This window comes from Stegodyphus dumicola, chromosome 1, assembly GCF_044657685.1.
Source record: "Stegodyphus dumicola isolate Sdum_Otavi_A_Nest chromosome 1, ASM4465768v1".
Taxonomy (NCBI): domain Eukaryota; kingdom Metazoa; phylum Arthropoda; class Arachnida; order Araneae; family Eresidae; genus Stegodyphus; species Stegodyphus dumicola.
The window spans coordinates 7228863-7237929 of record NC_140768.1 but is presented as its reverse complement, the minus strand read 5'-3'; the positions used below and the strand labels follow the sequence as shown (position 1 = coordinate 7237929).

At 37.2% G+C, this 9067-nt stretch overlaps 1 long non-coding RNA gene across 1 annotated transcript in view; it reads left to right on the top strand.

Moving 5' to 3' along the window:
- Positions 1-5705: 5705 nt before the first annotated feature.
- LOC146999038 (uncharacterized) overlaps positions 5706-9067 on the top strand; it is a 610841-nt gene continuing 607479 nt past the window's right edge. Inside the window, exon 1 of the long non-coding RNA XR_015040080.1 lies at positions 5706-5865. This is a non-coding gene — a long non-coding RNA (uncharacterized LOC146999038). The remainder of the gene's footprint in view (positions 5866-9067) is intronic.

Below are 9067 nucleotides of genomic sequence, written 5' to 3'. Positions count from 1 at the left end.
AAAAGTTCAGTTTCATTATTTTAATGCCATTCACATCCAGTCATGATTACATAAACAAGCAATGTACTATTATGCTTGGAAAATAGGCGCTTTGGTTTGGTTTGGTTTAGAGGGCAAAGCACATTAGGGCTAACTGCCAAAGGGAAGGGATGCTTTCGTCGAAGACTTTCTATAGGAAATTGGCTCGTTGTACGTTACATATGGAAAAAACCACGAAGACGCCCATGCAGCCAGTACTTTCGCTCGGTGTCGAACCGAGGTCGGAACTACCAGCTTTCAGGGATTTTACCGCTCGCTGGTGGACCCAAAAGTAGGAGCTCTGAATCCTATATCAGGCTATAGCTATTCTTTGTTTCTATGTTGTATTTAAGCATTCAGTTTTGTGGCAATGCAAGCAGTATTTTTTTTTCTAATGGCACTTGCCTATAACGGCATTGGCCACGCCTAAGGCCAGAAGTAGTGGCCATTTTTATTGTGGAGGTACCTAAATAGGCGGCCACCGTTACCTCCTATGAAGAGACAGACAATTTTACATCTATGCCTTCTTCGGGATTCGAACCCGGGTCCTTCGGTAAAGCAGTCAGGCTCCCCTAATCACTCTGGTCAAATTGGTTCCAGAATCCTCAAAGTAACAGAGTTGCCCAGCGGAAACTCAAAACAATAATTTGACTACTGTACTAGCAATTACTCTTCTGACGCTGGAAGACAATAGTCATAAAAGTCTATATAAGCTAGCTCAATATGTCACCAACAGAGTGTGTGATATGTATGTTCAATATGTAATTTTGTATTTATGCTGTGCCAGGTTCTTATACATAAAGTTCGTACTGTATCTGAATGCTTTAATGTATCTGTACATGTTTATATCTTTTATTTATGGTACTTAATTTATACTAAGGATTACCGCGTACCTCAATTGCATGTTTCATGTAAACTTTAACTATCATGATAACGTATATGTATAGATGTATATATGAAGATGAGTGAGAGTATATATACTTTTATTTGTTTCGGAATATATATGTATGTAAGTGTGTATATATTTGTATATGAGTTGGTATTTGTATGTATATACATATATTATGATTGTACTCTTTAAGTGCCTTGTATGCACATGTATATATTTCTTTGTACATTGTTGTACTCTTCTTCAAGTGCCTTGTATGCATATGTATATCTCTTTTTTGCATTTTATAAATGTCGTCTGCTCAGCCGGGGCTGCCCAGGGCTCCGGCCTGGTAGCTAATGGTTGACTCCCGCCGAGTTGGTAACCAATTCTGCATGGATATATGTATACCTGGGTCGGAAGCCAACTCAGCGGTTTATCTCCCCTAATCACTACAGGGAGACGTGCTTACAATCTCATTCCAAGGTCAAGACAAGAATCCAAACTAATAGCAATTACATGACGTATTTCCTCACTGGTCATGGGCCCTTTCCTTCATACCTCTGCCGCTTTGGCTTGAGAGAGAATGGTAACTGCGAATGTGGGGAGAAGGGTCATCCAGATGATTTTGTGTTCTCCTGCCCACACGCAGCACTCAACAGCCTCAAGCAACCAGGAGCCAGATTCTGGCCAAATTGGTTCCAGAATCTACAAAGTAACAGAGTTGCCCAGCGGAAACTGAAAACAATAATTGACTACTGTACTAGCAATTACTCTTCTGACGCTGGAAGATAGTAGCCATATAGTACAAACTTGAGTCGTATCTAACACACATTAGGTTCTTACAATGCCATTTCTAAGCACAGTTCTCTTAGAAATAGACATCGCACCTTCAGTATGGCATTAACTCTTCTTGGACTGGAATATTTATTAACCCGAAAACAGATTAATTGCTCTGCAAAGCCTAGCAGTATGCATGTTAGAAATATATAAGCTAGTTCAATGTGTCAGCAACACAGTATGTATGTTCAATATGTAATTTTGTATTTATACTATGCCAGGTTTTCATACACAAAGTTTGTACTGTACCTGAATGTTGTACTATATCTGTACATGTTTTTATATCTTTTATTTATGGTACCTAATTTATACTAAGGATCACGCGTACCTCAATGGCATGCTTCTTGTAAACTTTAACTATCATGATAACGTATATGTATGGGTGTATATATCAATATGAGTGAGAGTATGTATACTTCTATTTGTTTCGGAATATCTATGTATGTAAGTGTGTATATATCAATATGAGTGAGAGTATGTATACTTCTATTTGTTTCGGAATATCTATGTATGTAAGTGTGTATATATCTGTATATGAGTTTGTATTTATATGTATATACATATATTTTGATTGTACTCTTCTTCAAGTGCCTTGTATGCACATGTATATATTTCTTTGTACATTGTTGTACTCTTCTTCAAGTGCCTTGTATGCACATGTATATATTTCTTTGTACATTGTTGTACTCTTCTTAAAGTGCCTTGTATGCATATGTATATCTCCTTTTTGCATTTTATAAATGTCGTCTGCTCAGCCGAGGCTGCCCAGGGCTGCGGCCTGGTAGCTAGTGGTTGACTCCCACCGAGTTGGTAACCAGTTCTGCATGGATATATCTATACCTGGGTCGGAAGCCAACTCAGTGGTTTACCTTCCCTAATCACTATACGAGCCCACCAGCGGCCGAGCGGTAAAGACGCTGAACACTGGTAGTTCGGTCCGAGGTTCGAATCCCGCGAACGGGCTAGCTGCATGGGCGTTTTCGTGGTTTTCCCCTTGTGTAACGTGTGTACGAGCCAGTTTCCCATAGAAAGTCCTCCACGAAGGCATACCTTCCTTTAGGCAGATAGCCCTCGTGTGCTTTGCATAATTGAATAATCCGAATCCCTAATCACTACACCGTCTGGGCGACACAGTAAGTATTCTTATCGGCACAGTCTCTCGCTGCTTCACTTCGAAAGCAAGAAACGTTTTGCAAGTTTTCTTATGACAGCATAATTTTTAAGTAGAATTAGTTAAAATACTAATCATAATAACTGGGAAATTAGCGTAACATGCTTTACAAATCTAACAGCCTGACTCTTGATTTAAGGGGTCTCACTAGTGGTAGAGCGGTTAAATACTGCAGATTGTTTGTGCTGGAAACCCAGGCTAACGAGTTGCATAATTTTCCCCGTATGCAACGTGAATACTGGTAACTTTTACTTCAAATAGTCCTCCATGAAGGCATTCTTTCCCTTAGGTTGATAGGCTCCATGTGTTTCGTTATATTTAAATGACCAACAAACCAACCTAATTTATGAGCGATTTCTAATCGCAGATTTATAAGCTAAGAAAACCGTAAACTCACTAGTGACAATTACAATGTAGATCTTGACAAATCACAGTTTAACTTTTAAAAATGCGTGTGTCCTAGATTTTATGTTTGCATAAAGATATATTTTGCTTTGAAAAAAGGGTCTTTGATGCTATTTATGGGCCTAAAAAAAAAAAAAAAAATTAAAAGGATTTTATATTTTACATTACGCCCAAAGAGGCGGCTTTTTTTTTTTTTTTTTTTTTTTTTTTCATTTACACATAAATATACGTTTCGAGAGCATTTGGGCTAATGCCCCTTTGGGCTAAAAATGCTTAAAAACAGCATATCTTTAGAATTTCCAATAGACAGTCTCTCCGACTGGAGACGAAAATATTTTTTTTTTCCTTTTCTTTGTACAGTGTTTCCATTGCTCGCTTTAAAATCGTTGAGTATGTTAATCAAAAATTCGTTAAAATTTATAAAATATAAAAAAGACAAAAAAAAAAAAAATTATAAATTCCACCTGCGGCAGGCGCCCACCAGCGGCCGAGCGGTAAAGACGCTGAACACTGGTAGTTGGGTCCGAGGTTCGAATCCCGCAAACGGGCTGGCTACATGGGCGTTTTCGTGGTTTTCCCCATGTGTAACGTGCATACGAGCCAGTTTCCCTTAGAAAGTTTTCCACGAAGGCATCCCTCCCTTCAGGCAGATAGCCCTCATGTGCTTTGCTGTAACTGAATAATCCAATCCAATCCACCTGCGGCAGAGTAGTAAACTGGCTGAATACTGATAGTTCGTTTCGAGGTTCGAATTATTCGAAAGGGCTGGCGGCATAGGCGCTTTCGTGTTTTCCCCATGTATCACGTGTATACGAGCCACTTTTCCTTAGAAAGTCCTCCACGTAAGCATCCCTTCTCTTTGGCAGATAACGCTTGAGGTTTTCCCGTCATCACATAGACTAACCCATTTTTCGACGGTTTTGGCAGAAATTGAAGCGACGCGTTTCCTGCGTTTTATTAACACCCCATTGCCTCCTGAGTACTCGTGAATGGCGCAAGTATAAGTCTAAATTTGCTTTTTTCTGATGAAATTTGTGCTTCAGCAATGCTGCGGATGTTGTTTGTGAAATTCCGAGGCGAATAAGTTAAAATGCGGAAGTTCTGATTTTTAAAGTTTACATCATCCTTTGCGCCATCGAAAGGCAAATGCAGTGATATCAAATTTATCCCTGCACGATAAGTGGTTCTCGAGTTATTAAAGAATAAGTGTTTTTCCAACACGCTGTCTTCAAAGTACAGCTTCATTTCTATTACAAATGAAGTGAAAAAATTCTACACCACTTCTTCGATCATCAGTTTACTAGGAAACCATATCAAGTGTGATATATCTTTGGATACAGGGAATTATTCGTGGTTCGTGTGATATCAAATGTTTTGTGGGTGCGACAAGTAGTGCTTGAGTAACAACAGTTTTCCTGGGCATGACCTTATGTAGTATTGTGCTGTGTTTTTCTCCATTTGTCCCATTGGATTAAGAGTGTATCTCATTTGGTTTCTCAAAGTTCCGAAACTTGTGATTTGTGCTTGTAAAACTTGAATACTCTTCAATTCGTCGAAAACGCAACAACAGCAAGGTAAGGAATCTTTTTCGTATCGATTGGATATTGGTACAGTTAATTATAAATATTCCTTATGTCTCATAGGGTGTGACTTATTTGTGCGTCATCGTATTTCAGCTCAGTGGCCAGCCATTGCTACATGTAAGTAAACAACAACAGCTCGACCTTCAAGGGTCAAAGAAGACAGCCATTGCTCTGACGCTGGCTTTCTAACTTTAATATAATTGTAATGGATGTAAATTTATTTACAATGATAGTCATTTGTATTGTGTCATATTAGCATTCAATTCAGGTAGTTCATGTACTCAAAAGATTTGCATTATGTTTTATTTAGTTGACGTACTCATAAATTTGAGTCATATCAACATATCATATATGCTAAATATATCATATCTTATATGCTAAATATATCATAAATTTCAAACTTTAAAATGGGCATTTTTGCTATGCATACCACCTTCAGAATGCGCTTTCTTCACGTTAGGTAAAAGCGGTTTAAGTCATATAATTTTGACAATTTTCTTTCAAAGCCAGTTTGGCTAAGATGGATCATTTCCCCTTTTAAAAGATGCTTTAGCGTGGTAAGGAATAAATTGCTACCTTTAACTTTTTTCCCAAAAATCCTGTTGAAGTTTAAATTTCCTATTTTTTAAATGAAATGTATTTGTATGATCAAAATTGTCACATCATTATTTGATTCATTCAGGGAAGTGTAATTATGCGTTTATAATTTACAATTTATTTTTTAATAATAATATTTAGTCTTTTTGAAGTCGTCAGTTGTTTATTTTATGCTGCGGAAAACATATAAGAATTAACATTTCATATTTATTTACTCAGTTTAGGTATGCCAGCCTCGGGGACAAAGTTTTGATCATATTCGCTACATGTGTTGCAATGATTTCTGGAGTTTGTTCACCTGTACAAATGGTAATTTTTGGAAAAGTCATCGACATATTGGTGAATTACGATGCAGGAAGAAAAAATACATCTAACGTCACAATGTAAGTTACTTCTTGTTTTTATACTGTGTTATATTTTAATAATTATACTGCAACCTAGAACAAAGGCCCACCAGCGGCCGAGCGGTGAAAGCCGCTAAACACTGGTAGTTCGAGTCCCGGCGAACGGGCTGGCTGCATGGGCGTTTTCGTGGTTTTCCCCATGTGTAACGTGGATACAAGCCAGTTTACCTTAAAAAGGCCTCCACGGGGCATCCCTCCCTTTCCGTGTAGTGCCTAAGGGCAAAGCACATAATAAGCCCCCTCCCCCCCCAAAAAACCTTGGTGAATCTTTACATTATGGTAACATGGCGAAAATTGGCGACCAACCCTGCTACAGCAACCTGCTAGTTTTGTTTTGGACTCCATTTTGTTTTCACGAAGTAAAGGCATGTTTTTTTTTTTTAACCCATCATTTTTTCCAACAATCTGCTAGCCAAATTACGCTTATACTAGCATTTTTATGGAACAAAAGTGCTTAATCATGACGAAGATTAGGTGCGAAATTGGGCGAAAGTGCAGAATCGCGCACTGCTTCGCGCATTTTTAAGAATTGCACGTACGCGGTATCCATGTACCCGTCGACCTATTTTCACTTAAAAAAAGACCCAGAATTGCACAAAAATGGGATTGCGCACACGCTTGACTTTATCCATGTACACATCGACCTATTTTCACTTAAAAAGTCAAAGAAAATTGACAAAAATCCAATTCTTCTTACTTTTATAAAAAGCGCCAAACAAACAAATAAATGGGCGATTCTGCAATTTAGCAGCGAAATTGTTTCCAAGTGCTTATTAGCTAAAATCACGATCGGAATTTTCCGGAAAATGTCACATTACATGTCTCATGATCTCTCATTTCTCCGAGACAAAATAATCTGTGATTCGAACTGTGTATTTCTCAGATTATTGCTAAAGTTCTACCTAGGAACCTTTATCGCCTTACCAAAATGTCGCCAAACTACCTGTTACCCTATTCTAAAGATTAGCCGTAATTTGTTACCTACAGATAGAAGCAGTTTGCTTTCATCTAGTGAGAAACTGCTTGGAGAACGTTTTAAGGAAAACTTTCTCGTATGCACGTTACACATGGAGAAAACCACAAAAACGCCATGCAACCAGTCCGTCAGCGGGATTTGAACATCGGACCGAACTACCTATGTTCAGCGACTTTAACATTGCTGGGAAATGTAAATATAAAGATTTTGCTCTTTATTTCAGTCATTTTAGAGGAAGAAAAGTAAAGGTATGAATTTTGTCCATTATTTTAAGGCTTTCCATGGAAGACTATGAAAATATGAAATTAAAACCAGTATTTCATCCAATTTTTACCTTATCGAAGGCACGCAGTTGTCTTGGATGTAATTTTCTGAACTTCTTTTATCAATAAAAAATGGGTTAAGATCTCAACGATATACCCAGTCAGGCACTTTGGTATATTCGAATATTTTCTCTTTGAGAAAAATTGCTGGAATAAGCCACAATGTGTTGTTGAGACAGGGTTCAATTTAAGAAGTCCATATTACGAGATTTTAAAAATACGACGCCTAGAATTCAAGAAGACTTTGCAGAAAACCTTTTTTTATTTAGAAAAAGTCTGACTTTTATGCAAAGAATGAGCGAAAAAAAAATTGGTTTTCGATCCTGCTGAGAAGAATTCTTGGAATCGCTGGAAGCTTCCATTCAATTGGGTGCGTAAAAACAGAACCATAAGCAACGTTACCGGAATTTGTGTTTTGAAATGCTTTCGCCTCGCGATATCGAATGAAAATGTGAAGACGCTGAGAGGAGAAATGTAGGGGCATGAAATGGAATTCTTTCCGATTAAGCTCGTTTCTCTCTGTGCTGTGGGGAAGACAAGGAATTGAAACGAAATTTAAAATGCACAGAAAGTATTGCTCTATTTTACTTTACGCGTCTGTTCAATAGGGATTTTTCTGAGATTCCTCCGAGTGGTCTTCGAACAAATAAATACTACACATTTCGTTTAGGTAAGATTCCAAGTTCTTATCAGGGATTAAGTAACGTGTATACGAGCCAGTTTCTCTTAGAAAGTCCTTCACGAAGGCATCTCTCCCCTTAGGCAGATGGCCCTAGTGTGCTTTGCCGTAATTAAATAAACCAAACCAAACCAATCAGACATTTTAAATGATATTCACAGTTTCTTCGTTAACCGATTTTTTCCCCCCGACTACTTGGGAAGTTATTTAATTTACAATAAAAATTTCTAAATTTATGAATATCTGTTCTATTATTTTTCGTTTGGATTTTTCAGCAACTTAACAGAAAATATTTTGGCTATTATTTTTATGCTCCGAATTTTTTTTGCCAAATCGTCCATTTTGGGCGATATCTGAAGTCGGTCCCAGATAATTTACAGTTTGTTTTCTCAGCTTAGTTTCACTTTCAATATAATTAATTTAATATTAAACTAAATTAATTTAGCTTTTGTTTTAGATATAGTACGCAACCACCGTATTAACGCAACCACCTTAAGGGAAGTCACCAAATTTTCAGAATGATTGAAATTCTGGCAGCCGTCATCATAACAATTCTTCAGTCAAGCAATGCCGCCATTTTTCATGTGCTTTCCTTTTTGTCTTATTCTAAGGTTTTTATAATGTAATCGTGACATTTATTGCGTGATATTTGGAGAATTTCCAGCAATGAAAGAAACTGCAGTGATATTTCTGCAAGAATGCAGAACTTTGCTGAAATTTTCGTAGGTAGTTTCCTCGATAGCCGCTGTTGTAGAGGACTGCATGAAACCGGGTCTCCGCACTGCTCTTTAATAGAAGTAAAAATTAATATAATTCTTTAATAGAAGCTCTTTAGAAGCAAAAATTTTGCTTCTAAAGAGCAGTGCTTTTTAGCTTTGCTTTTTAGAAGCAAAAATAGATTGCTAGGTGTTTCGGAAAAATAACACAACAAAAATTACCGAAAGATTTGAAGAAGAATGTGCGTGCTTTATTTTTTAATGCGTCATGTAACCCTTTTTTAATAATCCAAATCTGTATTTTAAATTGCTAAAGTATATTCTCTTTTTATTTGTTGATAATGTTTACCAACTTACGATAAATATCGTCAATTGGGAATCTTTCTTAAAAAAAGGCTCGAAAACTACCAATTTGCACCCGATAACTAATTTTTATTTTTCATCTGTAAAATATCACCAAACATTGCCAAAATGGTTGCGTTAATAC